At 39.3% G+C, this 15,161-nt stretch overlaps 1 long non-coding RNA gene across 1 annotated transcript in view; it reads right to left on the bottom strand.

Annotated features, from left to right (window-relative positions):
- LOC129419475 (uncharacterized) overlaps positions 1-15,161 on the bottom strand; it is a 34,921-nt gene that overhangs the window by 15,278 nt on the left and 4,482 nt on the right. The window contains exon 4 of the long non-coding RNA XR_012357694.1: positions 14,459-14,536. This is a non-coding gene — a long non-coding RNA (uncharacterized lncRNA). The remainder of the gene's footprint in view (positions 1-14,458; positions 14,537-15,161) is intronic.

Below are 15,161 nucleotides of genomic sequence, written 5' to 3' on the forward strand. Positions count from 1 at the left end.
TTCATGTAACGTTCTACAGTTCCAAACCAAGCAGGGCTGTCAATCTGTTTGCATAGGTTTTCAGCTATTTTAGGTAAATATTAGCTTGGAATGTGAATTGATCACTATACTTACTATGTTTATAGCGTTTATTTTTACTAGGGAGTGATGGAAATACAGTAAATCAGTTAATAAAGATAAACAGTTAATTGTGACCCAAAGATAACTGTGGTTATCTATACCAACTATAGCAACACAGTTTATCTTTTATTTTTATAGCAAAAATATGGCTATATAAATGGCTATCAATCTGCTAAAAACATAATTCCTACACTTTTACTATATTAAAATCACAAAAAAGATCGCCAACGCGGTTATTTGTAACAGTGAAGCATAACAGAAACACACTAAATTCATATTTAATTGTATTTATAGTACACATTAAATGTTAATATAATTATACATGATTTTCGAGGATACATCACTCGTATTACTAACACAATGAAACACATAGCAGCATTGTGAAGCAGTGTGACTTTCTTATGAGGCATTTAGCTTCTCGCTGTTGCCCCCTAGTGTTACTCGTAATATATAAAAAAGATAAGTATAAAGTAGATGGCCACCAGTAATAAAATATTAAACCATTAAATCTATATTATTCACACATTATACACAACTCGTTAAAATATAAAATTTTTACTAGTTATTATTATATGTAAAGCCCTGTGTTCTTAATTTCTTAATTATATGTAGTATGACATTTTTAATGTGTGAATTAATAGAAATTCCAAAACATTTTCCCGCAATCTTTTTAACACTTTAGGGTCAGTAAAATGTTCTATGATTTGTGGTTAATAATCAGTTCAATGATTGGTTAAAGCCTACGCGACTGCCGCGAAAAGATAAAGGGCGTATTCCAATAGAATATTATTATCTTTATGCCCTATTCCCTTCGAAGATCAGAACACACTTGATGTATAAACTCTAGAGAAAGTTGCACAATTGTCTCATAGTGTGGTCAATTCAAATACACTTGTCGATTAGAGCAATGAAATACGCACATCAGTTTCTCTTTATTTGGATAAACTGTGTGACATCCCCTTCCTGAAGTGCCCTTCAAGGGCGCTAACGCCATTTGGAATTCACCCCGCTTTCAGCATGAATTTGACTGCCACGTCCCATCTCAAAGGCCGATGAAACAGCTGGGGTACTAATAAAAACATCAGTAAATTAATAGGTTTCAGCAATTCTTCTGAAGAAATGTTACCATATCTTTCTCTGGCAAAATAATCTGTCTTCAAAGCAAGTGTATTGCGGATTCACGCGCTTCTGATCTCATTTTCCAAATTGTTCTTTTAAGTCATAATGTAAAAATAACACGGAGACTTACGTTCTTACATAGATGTGTTGTATTTGTATTATTATGGAAATGCAGGTAAGGATTTTTTCACCTTCTGAATTAAACAAACCGCATATTTTATAGGAAATAGCCTATATTTGGCAAAGACGTTCATCTGTACTAGATTACTTTTGCTTTTAAAGTCAGATTATTAAATATTTCCATGTCTTGAATTAAAATAGTTTTTTAAATGTTTCTTTCTTATTATTATGAACGAAAAACTTAAAACCAATAAAATAGTACAATGACAAACTCGCTAAACATCTTGTTTATTAATGAAACTAATTCGACGGATGGTATCTGCGTTCTAACACAAATAAATGAAAGACATAATTTTCCATTACTACGAATGCTTAGTATTTGTTTATTATTATTTATTATTAAAACAGAACAACAACAAATTACTAAAATGACTCGCTTATATTAATGAGAAGGTTTAACAAAAACGAATAAATGGAAAACATTTTACCTGCCTTATTACATAAATACATCTAAAGATCCTTAGATTTATTTAAAAAAAGCAAACCAATCATTTGTTTAATTTAATCAATATAAAACTACAACAATATAAACCATGGACAAACTCGCAAAAGTTAGATAAAGAAATGCAATTTAAATCCTATGTATTCTATAAATTCATATTTGTGGAGCAATGCTAGCTAAGCTTAAAAGTCTTGAAATAAATCGATATGCAAAAGCATTTTAACACTGCTTGTATTTTTAAGTTATTCAGGGACATGTTTATTATGTTCCAACTATTCCTGTAGAGATTAATAATTAGTAGCAGAATTTAATGAATGTTTTAATGTTTGAGTTTCCATGGCGACATATCAAGGGTCATTACGTGAATGTTGCGCTTGTCACCCAGTCTCCTGAAACTGCGTATAAATAGCACTAACTTTGGCGTGCATATGATGCGCAAGTCCTTCCCATTCACTTAAACGGGGCATCTTTTTTGTCGTTTTATTTATTGGTTTCTAAATTGTTTTGCTATTTTTTACCATTTTCGCTTGGGTTTAGGGTTAGAACAATTTTTTGTTATATAAAAATGACATCCTAACCCAAACCCCAACTCTAACACCAACTCCAAGCGACCATGGCTTAAATGTGGACAAAAACATTGAGAAACCTGTATATTAAATAACCTCATTAAGCAAATCTAAAATCTAACCCTAAACCCAAGCGAAAATGGTTTAAAAAACAGAAAAAAATTTGAGAAATCAATAAATAAAACGACAAAAAAAGATGCCCCGTTTAAGTGAATGGGACTGACTTGCGTATCATATGCACGCCAAAGTGGAATTTGCACGAGTTTTACACTTCGTGCTACTTATACGCAACCTCAGGAGACTGGGTTAAACACGTACAAACCATAATAACATTGACCAAATACATTTGTTCAGTGTTGGTTATGCAAAGTAAGTTACTTATACCTAAATGTGTTTGTAAATTACATTACTTCACTTCTTACGCACTAGACTAGAGGGAGACATGAACAGGAAATTTAGGAAATTGTTAGCTCTTTTATTTAAATCATATTAAACTTATCAGGAAACATAGGTAATAACAGTTTATGGCTGATATAGAAATATGTAAGTGAACAAAGTAGGCTACAGAACAAAAACGTATAAGTTCAGACAGAGCCTAATTATTAAAAGCCCGTTATTAAGGCAGACTAAAACAGTGGATTTTGTTGTTAATAAAAAGCATGTGGGTGAAAGTCAAGTTTAGGTAAAGTCCGCGGTGCGGACGCTGCAGATAAACAAAGATAAAACCTTTAAAGCTTAAAATATAAAGCTTAGGTTGTTGGGGTTGCTAGTTATTTTCTGCTGTTTGCTTCTCAGTAGAACTGTACAATACGGGAGTGCGGTTACCGCGACAACCCTAAATCATATGGTTAAAGCCAGTTATAGCCATTTGTGATTGACAGCTATTCATCCAGCGCGTCTCCCCGCACGGGATCGATCACACATCCAGATACAGAAGCCACCTTGATGCTGATAAATGTAAACGGGCTGTGTCCTGATATACTGATGATACGATCTGCAAGATGTGAAAAATTTGAGATTTCGTACTATGTTAATGCAAATAAACACTTTGCCTGAACTTCACCGACTTCCCGTTTCAGCGTCACATGACCAATGGAGCGTAAATGATTGGCTGAATGTTGAACGATTTGATACAGGGATCGATTGCTTCTCCTTGCTTCCCCGGATGTTGACTCTGAATATTTTTACACTGAATTTTTTGAGACGTTGAATTATTTTGCACTGAATTTTCTGAGACATTGAATTTTTTTACACCGAATCTTTTGAAACATTGAATGTTTCTACACTGAATCTTTTGAGACATTGAATTTTTTACACTGAATTTTTTTAGACATTGAAATTTTTTTCTTACTGAATTTTTTTAAAACATTGAAAAAAATGTCATAGGCAAAAAAACAGTGCTAGAAATTCGATGGCTTTTAAAATTCAAAGTCTGATTTAGATGCAAAATAAAATTCAGTGTTAAAAATTCGATGTAAAAAAATTCAGTGCTAAGAATTAGAATTCAAAATCCAACGGCACTGTTTTACTTCCATATACAATAAACTTCATAACCTGTAAGATGATGAAAAATAAAGTGATGTCCTACGACATTTAATAACGTAGCCCCCTTAAAGCTTAGCCTAATATAAAGAGACGTTCTTACAATGCGGGTTTATATAAGGAAAACACTAATTGGTTTTTATATTCTGGTTTAATCTGCTTACCTGTAAATATGCTTTTTTATGCTTTTTTTGTACTGAACTTTTCGTTTGTACTGAACTTTTGTTTTTTTATATCTTAATGCCTTATGGCTGCGCCGCGTAATACATCATTGTCGTTATGTTTTATTATAGGAAACACTTAATGCGAAACTTGTATATGCTGGGCTCGTCTACTTGCCTATAGCAGCCTATTCTCTATAGACCCCTTCAATGTTTATATTCAATGATTCAATGTTCAATGTTATCGGGTGCGCACGCAGCATGGGGTCAAACTGTTCATACCATCCAGGCTTTCTAGTTTAATCTTACAGGGCTGAAAAATTATGACCTCAAATTAAGTGAGCACTACAAACACAAGCCTATTTGATCTTTGCATTGCCGCAGTCTGCATGTTTAATTGCTTGCAGCCACAGATGTTGTATTTTTTTGTTGTTGTTTTAAATGGATGAGATTCTGCAGGAATCCTGAAAAACTTAATGGCAGACCTGGTGCGATTTTCACAGCCCACGACGTAAGTAGGCATTTTTGACGATACTGAATAATATGCAACTCAACCTGCTGTAATGACTTTTCTGACCCCGACATGCGCAGTGGGAAGTGCCTGTGACGTAAACTGTGAAGGGGTCTATAAGGTATATAATATTGCAGCCTTAATGCATTAAGTTGCGTTCAATGGTATAACTGATGCACTTGCCGCCTGAGATAAAGAAGAACATGACCCGAAATGAACTACACCATCCGCTGGTTAAAAACATTTCATCTCCCTCTGAATTTGTTTTCCATTAAAAATGTTATGAATAAAATGACACCTGTCTGGCCATATGTGAAACCAGTATCAACTTTGACAATGCCAGTGTTTTAACAGTGTCATAAGGCAAAAAATTAATTTCTCTGGCCAAAAGTATATTTTAAATATATGCTAAATAAGTTAATTTTATAAAGTATATTTTTTTAAGTTGAAACTACTTAATTTTAACCTTTGTAAAACTGTTTTGTTTACAGGTTCGTAACAAAGTTTTTCTTCCAATGCGACGTGAATATATTTCCTTGAATTCAAATATCTGGGCTAAATATATTTTTTAAAGCTTTAAAATGCTTTATATATAAATTGCTGACGCCATGGGGGGAAACTCCTGTTTACTCCACGATTGAAGCCTATTGGTTAATGTCTGTAGAAAATATAGACCAATGGCGTTTATATAAGTCCGGGATCAAGCACCAAAAGCTCACTATTTTTCTCCTTTAGTGCAAACCTTCTCACTGCTCCAAAGAAGAAGCCCTAACTTGCCGTCGACCAGAGCACTGCGGCAGACTACTACACACCCAGCGCGTTCCCCTGCCACTTTCCAGTTGAGTAAAAAGAGCGAATTTCCATCTAAAAGAGCGAAGAAGCGCGTTGAGATAATGCCGCTTCGGCACTGTGGCTCATGCAAGCCCCTTTGCCTGTGAAGGATCTCCACAACGAATGCGTCCTCTCTCTGGGTCCCGCCCACGCCGAGGCCGTGCTCACCAAGGCGGGTTGCGGCCACTGCGAGCTCCTTCCCATCGTAATGCTGCGCTCCCGCCTCGATACTTTCAAGAGGAAGGCATCCCATACTCTCCCGCCTAAACAGCAGCGGAGCTGTGAAGCCGAAAGGCGCTCCGAGACCGAGTCCACGCCGGTTCATCCCCCACGTGCTCTGTCTCCCCGCCGTTGACCTGTCACCTTTGTCCAAGAGGACCAATGCCCCCGCCGAGTGCTAGCGGCATGGTTTCTTTTGGGTCCTGTGACACTGTTGAGATGATGTCATCCTCTGAGGAGTTAGAGGATTGGGCGGCTTCGGATGACGACACCCACGCCGCTGAAGAACCCACTGAGTCGCGTCAACACGACTCAGATCTCATCCCCATCTTGTCCCAAGCAACGGGGGAGCTCAGCATTCAGTGGTCGCCACCGTCAGAGCCTCAACTCAGCCGTTTGAATGAGTGGTTCCTGCAGCCTGGGCGTCGTCAACCATCCCGCGAGTGGCAGGCACCGTTCTTCCCGGAGGTTCACCAGGAGTCCTGGCGCACCCCTCACTCCACCCGAGCACAGATCGCCGTCTCCCATGTCCTCGGACGGCGCTGACGAACACGGCTACACCAAGCTGCCGCTGCTCGAGGAGTCTGTCACGGCCCACCTCTGCCCGTCCTCGGCAAGTGGTTGGAGGGCAAAGATGAACCACCCTTCAAAGCCCTGCCATCTAACCTCATGTCTGGCGTCCAAATCCTTTGTCGCCGATGGCCACGCTGCATCTGCTCTCCACACGATGGCAGTGCTGCAAGTTTACCAGGTGAAGCTCCTCCGAGACATGGATGAGGCAGGCCCTGACCCGTCATCCTTTAAGGACCTCCGCAGCGCGACTGACTTGGCGCTCCGTGCTACTAAAGTCGCCACTTTTGGAGAGACATCTGTGGCTGAACCTGACGGAAATTAAGGACACGGATCGGGTTGCTATACTTGACTCGCCCGTGTCGTCGTCGGGGCTTTTTGGCTCTGCTGTGGAGGGGTTTACCCAGTGCTTCACCGAGGCACAGAAATCATCGCAAACCATGCAGCATTTCCTACCTAAAAGGTCTGCCTCCTTGTCTGAGACCGGCTGCCCAAAACCGCCGCCAGCCCAGCGCCCCAAGCCAGCACCAGCACAACCCCAGCAGAGAGCTGAACCGGAGGTTAAGCACCAGCGCCCTGCACGAGCGGCTGGTCGAGGCTGGACCCGGCGCCGCCTCCCTGAAGAGAGTCTGAGGAGGAAAAGAGGCTCTGGTCCTGCTTCGGCCGGCCCGCCCTCAAAAGTTCTGCGTGTTTCAGCGCCCTTGACGCTTAAAGTCCATGTGGCGATAAGGGCGTGATTCGCCGTTATCGCCGGCCACCCCGTGGGAAAACATGATCTTATCATTAAATTTCTCAGAGGCGCTCGCAGACTAAACCCACCGCGACCTAACACGATCCCGTCTTGGGATCTGTCCACGCGTTTTCAATCAGCTGTTTGCAGAGATGTATAGTAACGAAGTAGAACTACTTCACTTCTGTACTTGAGTACTAAAAGGCAGTATCTGTACTCTACTGAAGTATTATTTTTTTCTCCTACTTCCACTTTTACTTCAGTACATATTTTCAACGAGTTTAATACTTTTACTCCGATACATTTTTTATGTGCTGCATAGTTACTCGTTACTCTCGTTATAAAAATTTTACGAATCATTCCAAACCCACATTATAACTGCCGGAGCGGTGATACACGTTAGAAACACACACACACAAATCATGGTCTAAACCAATCAGAGATAGTGAAGGGCGGACCCCTCCCTTCCTCTCACTCACAAATATGAGCTGCGGTTGTGGACAAAACGTGAAGCGAAGAGAGAGCAAACGTGCGCGAGAGAGACAGAGTTTGCGTGAGAGAGAGAGAATGCGCAAGAAAGGGCGAGTGTGAGCAAAAGAAGGAAACCTTAATACATTGAAACACCTTGCACCTATACCATTATATCGACTAATATTTCATTAATACTGAATTTTTATCGCCATATCAGTTAAATTAATCTGAATTAATCTGAACATTCCTGGCCTTGTACTCCTGCTACAGCCAAAGGAATTGTGAGTGTCCTTTAGCTTAAACATTTGAAATATAAAAAATATTATATTCAAACTTTTGACTGTTTTCTTTAATAACTACATTACACAATACTTGTACTTTTACTTTCAGTACTTGAGTAGTATATTTTAAAATAAACTACTTGCAATACTTAAGTACAAAAAATGTTTAATACTTTAGTACTTCCACTTAAGTGCTGTGCTTAAAGAGCACTTCAACTTCTACTCAAGTCACTTTTTTGATAGAGCACTTGTACTTTTACTCAAGTCTGGGTCCCTAGTACTTTATACATCTCTGGCTGTTTGTAAGTTCGCGCAACACTCTTTAGGTATGCCGCTCACTAAACAGAGGCTATCTAAATGGATCGTCGAAGCCATTGCTTTAGCATACGCCTTCCTGAATGAACATTGTCCAGTTGGTGTTAAAGCCCACTCTACGCGGGGTGTGGCTTTATCATGGGCTTGGTCTACGGGGATATCTATCTTTGACATTTGAAATGCGGCCGGCTGGTCCTCGCCATCTACGTTTGTCAGATTTTATAGCCTAGATGTCCCTGCCTTACAAGCACAGGTCTTATCGGCTTAACGTTCACGCGACTGCGTTTCTGTATGCCTCACGGTGTGCTGCGGGCTCACCGTCATGGGTGTCTATTATAATTATGCACAGCTCGCGCCGCGCTCAGGGAACCCGCAGTCTCGTGCACTTTATATGCATCATGGTGTGTTTGGAAACTTCACTGTATGCGTATTAATGTTTCATATATGGTGCTTACACTTACGCTCGCTAGAGCTATGTACACGCTGGGTATAGGGCCACATTCAGTGTCTCTCCGGTAAGGGCGCCTCAGTCCGTTATGTATGCACGGCGGGATGGGATTACGTTCCCCCATAGCGTCAGCAACTGACGCAATGTGAAGTGAACCGTATTGAAAGGGAACGCTTAGGTTACTCACGTAACCCCGGTTCCCTGAAATAACGGGAACGAGCATTGTGTAGCTGGCCGTGCTACAAACGCCTATGCAGTGAGTGTTATTCGGCTGTGTGCTCAAACGCCATTGGTCCGTATTTTCTACAGACGTTAACCAATAGGCTTCAATCACGGAGTAAACAGGAGTTTCCCCCCATAGCGTCAGCAACTGACGCAATGCTCATTCCCATTATTTCAGGAAACCGGGGTTATGTGAGTAACCTAAGCGTTTTGGAAATGCAGATTTCAATCGGACAGTGACGATATTTTCCTTGCGTTTTGTAACGTCAATCCATATTAATATGCAGACCACATTATGCCCAGTAAAACTAAGGGTTGTACGCTCCATATATGGTTATTTTGGGGAGGAGATGGGGCCGGGATGCAGGTACACACAATCTTCCGCTCACTGGGATTTATGAATGGATTTTTGTGCAGTTTCTGGAGTACCTTATTCTGCCTTATGTGCGTACGCACACTTTAAGGATGGAATCTACGCAAAGTTTTATAAATGAGGCCCCAGGTGTTAAGTGAATACAGAGATTATCAAAGTAAGCAAGCAGGTATTAATAAAGCGTATTTGCCTATAAAATCATTAATTTCAGAGTTTATCTTGTTATTAATTAACATTTAAGTAATTGTATATAAAGTTTAGCTTTTATCATCAGAGGTGTAAAGTACTTGAGTCATTTTACTTGATTACTGTATTTAAGTATTATTTTTGGGGATTTTTACTTTACTTGAGTACAATTAAAAATAAATACTTTTACTTAATTCAATTTTTTAAGAAAAAAAATTCTTTTTACTCCTTACAATTTTATTTACAGTCAAAAGTACTTATTTTTTAGAGATCAATTAATTATATTTTCCCTTGCTCTTACCAAAACAATTGAATTGCACTGATGGCCAGTTTACCTTAAATGTATTTTCTGGATCCTTTGGACCATTCTAAGGAATTGGCCAACAGTTCATCTGATAATGAAGATTTTTTTGCTTCTTTGATTTTTTTTTTTGTTCCCGTGTGACACGTTCTCTGCTATTACAGCCTCTCTATCAAGACTCAGACCTTGTTCACACGGTCAGTCCAAATCTGATTTTGGTTCATATCCAATTTGACAGATTCGCTGTCCATATTGTGTGTCACAACTGTTCAGATCTGATCTGTGCATCCTGTCGTTTTCCGGATTATCTGCACTGTTTCAATGGCAATGACGTCGCGCTGGCACAGCAATCTGCCTCGACATCTGACATGTTTATGTGACGCAACAGCATGACATAACCAAAAAGCTATACAAATGCGATCAGGGCGGTCAGACTGAAATGGATTTCCAGAAATGAGATTTGAAAAACCATTTTAAACCACCACTGGATGTAGCCTGAAACGGTTTAGATAAAAAAAATTCATGTGGTTTTTGGTTGTTCACATGTTCTTAATGTGATTGGATTCCTATCAGATATGCATATGCACCAAAATCGGATTTGGACTGACAGTGTGAACAAGGTCTAATACACCTCTTCCTGCATCAGCTGCCTGTGAGAGGCTTGACAGAGCTTGAATTTTGAAAATTAGCTTCTGTTAAAGTTACATTTGAGGTTTTACAACTTTGAGTAGCATGTTGCATACTGAAATTAGGTAGTCTTAAACTGTAGTTTGATAAGTAAAGAATAATTGATGATGAGCAGCTGAATTATAAGAAAATAATGCACACCCTAGGTGGCGGTCCCCATATTTGAGAGGTGATAAAAAGAGAAAATATGAAGATAGGATTAAACCTTTTTAGGGGTCAAGCCCAGAATGGGCGAGACCCCTATTGGGATTGTTAGTTTTCTTCTTATTATTATTATTATTATTATTATCTATTATTCTTCTTCTTCCGCCATTGCGTCTATGGCAGCCCATAGAACCGTACGTAGGAAAGTTATGAAATTTGGCACACTCATAGAGGACATTCCAAATAGTCACCACACCAAATTTGGAGTGTCTATGTCAAACCCAATAGCGCCACCAACAGTCCAAATTTTCACTTACATTTTTGGTTATAACTGCTGACCCGTACGTCATAGAAACGCAATTCTTGTTTCTTCTGATTCCTTGGCTCATGCCAATTCGATTGCACCATATGACGTCATTTCCGTTATGCTAATTATTTCGATATTTTGAATTGTTTGTAAAACCTACTTTTTCGAACTCGTCCTAGAGCTTTTGTCCAATTTGCTTAAAGCATGTGTGTGTAGGATCTATAGACACTCATGGCAAAAAGTTATGGAATTCGTGTTGATTCACCAATCCGTTACCGTATAACGCGTCAATGAATTTTACGTAGAGCGCGAAAAAAACGGATTTGAGGCTGTATCTTCACCAAAGTTAAGCATATTCATACGAAACTTGGTAGTTTTGATGGCAGTCACGACCTGAGGGTCCATGCCCAGTTTCGTCACAGCGCCACCTAGTGTTCACGAGATTTGAAAAATGGCTAATTTTGCTTATAACTACTGCAAACTTGAGTCTAACATTATAAAAGTGCTATTGTTAGATTCCTTGAGGCATGCCGAGTCAAACGATACCAAAAGGTTTTCGGTCGGCCATTGTGGGGGTCGGCCATTTTGAATTTTAACTTTTTTTGTAGGAAATTTATGAAATTTGGCACACTCAAAGAGGACATTCCAAATAGTCCCCACACCAAATTTGGAGTGTCTATGTCAAACCCGATAGCGCCACCAACAGTCCAAATTTTCACTTACATTTTTGGTTATAACTGCTGACCCGTACGTCATAGAAACGCAATTCTTGTTTCTTCTGATTCCTTGGCTCATGCCACTTCGATTGCACCATATGACATCATTTCCGTCATGCTAATTATTTCGATATTTTGAATTGTTTGTAAAACCTACTTTTTCGAACTCGTCCTAGAGCTTTTGTCCAATTTGCGTAATAAATGTGTGTGTAGCATCTAGAGACATTTAGGGCAAAAAGTTATTGAATTCGTGTCGATTCACCAATCCGTTTCCGCATACCGCGTCAACAAATTTTACGCAGAGTGGGAACAAACGGATTTGAGGCAGTATCTTCGCCAAAGTTAAACATATTCATATTCACATGAGATTTGGTAGTTTTGATGGCAGTCATGACCTGAGGGTGCGTGCACAGTTTCGGTACAGCGCCACCTAGTTTGAGCATGTTGATGAGCATGCCGCAATGGATTTGCGGCTATATCTTCACAAAAGTTTTGCACAATGGCAGTGGTTCAGTGGTTCAGGGGTTAGTGGTGGTTGTCTACAAATCGGAAGGTTGGTGGTTCAAACCCCAGCTCCACCTGACCAAGTGTCAAGATGTCCATGAGTTATATGTCATAACACTCATTGAAAAGTGATTTTTTTTTTTGCTTAAAACTACTGCAAAATTGAGTCTAAATTCATGAAAGTGCTATTTTTAGATTCCTTGAGGCATGCCGAGTCAAATGATATCAAAACGTTTTCTGTCTGCCATTTTCAATAACAAAGCATACCAACTTTTTCAAAACTCCTCCTACAGCGTTCGTTTGTTTGGCTTGGATTTGGTACACACAATCTAGACTCTAGAGAAAAAGTTTTTGTCAGTTGTTGTATAGCACATCAACAAATATAATGGCGAGCACGAAAATGGATTTGAGGCTATATATTCGCAAAGGTTTTGCACGTTGATGTGTGTATTGGCAGTGGTTCAGTGGTTAGTGTAGGTTGTCCACAAATCGTGAAGGTTGGTGGTTCAAACCCCAGCTCCACCTGACCAAGTGATGAGGTGTCCATGAGTGAGACATCTAAGCCCAAATGCTCCCGATGAGCTGCATGGCTCTTGTGTGGCTGACACTGTATGAATAGGTGAATGTTTCACAACTTGTAAATGTCATGAACTGAGGGTGTATGGAATGTTTTGTTACAGCACCACCTAGTTCATCAGTGACATTTTTTGAAAGCCCTTGTAAACTTTTCAGTGCCCCTACTGGTTAAGAGTTTTGAGGCTTTATATCCAGATCACTTTATCGTATGTACACCAAATTTGGATTTGTCATCACAATCATGACCTGAAGCACCATATTGTTTCGGTGCAGTGCCCCCAGTGGTCAAGTCATTTGAGGCTATATTTCAACATTGCTTAATCATATGTATATCAAATTTTGTGGGTGTCATCACAATCATGACCCAAGGCATCATCTATTGTTTCGGTGCAGTGCCACCTAGTGGTCAAGTCATTTGAGGCCACCACATTGCTTAATCATATGTACACCAAATTTGGTGGGTGTCATCACAATCATGACCTGATGCACCATCTATTGTATCGGTGCAGTGCCTCCTAGTGGTCAAGTCATTTGAGGCTATATATCAACATTGCTTAATTGTATGTACACCAAATTTGGTGGGTGTCATCACAATCATGACCTGATGCACCATCTATTGTATCGGTGCAGTGCCTCCTAGTGGTCAAGTCATTTGAGGCTATATATCAACATTGCTTAATTGTATGTATATCAAATTTGGTGGGTGTCATCACAATCATGACCTGAGGCACCATCTGTTGTTTCGGGGCAGTGCCCCCTCGTGGTCAAGTCATTTGAGGCTATATCTCAACATTGCTTAATCGTATGTATATCAAATTTGGTGGATGTCATCACAATCATGACCTGAGGAACCATCTATTGTTTCGATGCAGTGCCCCCTAGTGGTCAAGTCATTTGAGGCTATATTTCCACATTGCTTAATCGTATGTACACCAAATTTGGTGGGTGTCTTCACAATCGTGACCTGAGGCACCATCTATTGTTTTAGTGCAGTGCCCCCTAGTGGTCAAGTCATTTGAGGCTATATCTCAACATTGCTTAATCATATGTATATTAAATTTGGTGGGTGTCATCACAAACATGACCTGAGTCAAAACCCATTGTTTCTACACAGCACTCAAGATTTGAAAAATGGCTATATTTGCCTTAATCTACTGAAAACTTCTTAAATCTTAAATCATGACGGTCATCAACCAATACTTCATTCTGTGCCCTTTTCGGCTTGACCCCGGCATCGCTGCTTGCAGCTATATTTTTGTTTGTTTTTGAAAGCAGAAGGTCTGTTCACGGACATTTGATATATTGTATATTTATATTTATGTGAAAATCATGGCTGGCAATTACAAAAAAAAAAAACACTGGCAGGGAAAGAGTTAAAAAGCATCTTTAAAGGAAATGGAACAAATCAAAACACAGCTTTTTTGCTTTCTGATCTGTAGCTGGAAAACGAATATGGAATCAATTGAACATACACTGATTCTGCAGGCCTAATTAAATAATATTTCCCCATTATAATTATGAAGCAAATAATCAGGATCAGAATTCTGTCATCACTGACTTGTGTATACTGAGCGTCATATTTAATTAATAAAACTTTACAGGTTGCATTTTTAAAAATAGTTAATGCATTAACTAGCATGAACTAACAATGATTAATAATTCTACAACATTTATTAATTCTAGTTCATAGTCACTTTAACATTTACTAATACACATTTAAAAACAAAAGTTTTAACTGTTTACGTTAGTTAATGCACAATCAGCTAACATGAACAATTGGATTGGCATTAACTAACATAAACAAAGATTAATAAATGCTGAAAAACGAAATCACTCATTATTACTGTAGTTCATTTTAGCTAATGCCATTACCAATGTTAACAAATACAACCTTATTGTAAACAGTTACCAATTAAACTTTGTATGTTTTACTTACACAGTCTTGGTATTGTAGTGGTATTTCCTCGGCTGTCCTGAACTGATCATTTCTGGTGTGATGTTTGACCCTCTGAAGCTAAAACAACACAGACATCATATGCAATTAACAAAACTATCTTAAAGTTCACGTTCTTCATGATCCCATTTTTCAAACCCTAGTTAGTGTGTAATGTTGCTGTGATAGCAGAAATACTGTAATACCTACAAAATGATAAAGCTCAAAGTTCACTTTCAGGCGATATATTTTCTTTAACAGAATTCTCCTTTCAAAGCCTACAGCAAATAGCCAATGTGGACTACAGCCCTTTACTTCCCGGTTAAATGACGTCAAAGCAAGAGTGTTTGACTAAACTCCGCCCACAGGAATACGTCAGTCACCAGTTTTGGCTCAAACAGCTTTGCTAAGCTAAGCTGCTGTTGAATCACAACACACTTAAAGGGATACTTCACCGATTTAGCATTCAGCTTTGTATCTGTAGAAACCCGGCAGTATTACTAAATGACCATGTTTCCCTCCTTCATTTCCCCCTGAGAGGAGAGATATCTGCATTTTGGTTCTGCAAAAAAGTCCTCCGATGATGTAATATGACGATTTTTGCATCATCAGAGGACTTTTTTGCAGAACCAAAATGCAGATATCTCTCCTCTCAGGGGGAAATGATGGAGGGAAACATGGTCATTCAGTAATACTGCCGGGTTTC

This window comes from Misgurnus anguillicaudatus, chromosome 15 (genome assembly GCF_027580225.2).
Source record: "Misgurnus anguillicaudatus chromosome 15, ASM2758022v2, whole genome shotgun sequence".
NCBI classification, from domain to species: Eukaryota; Metazoa; Chordata; class Actinopteri; order Cypriniformes; family Cobitidae; genus Misgurnus; species Misgurnus anguillicaudatus.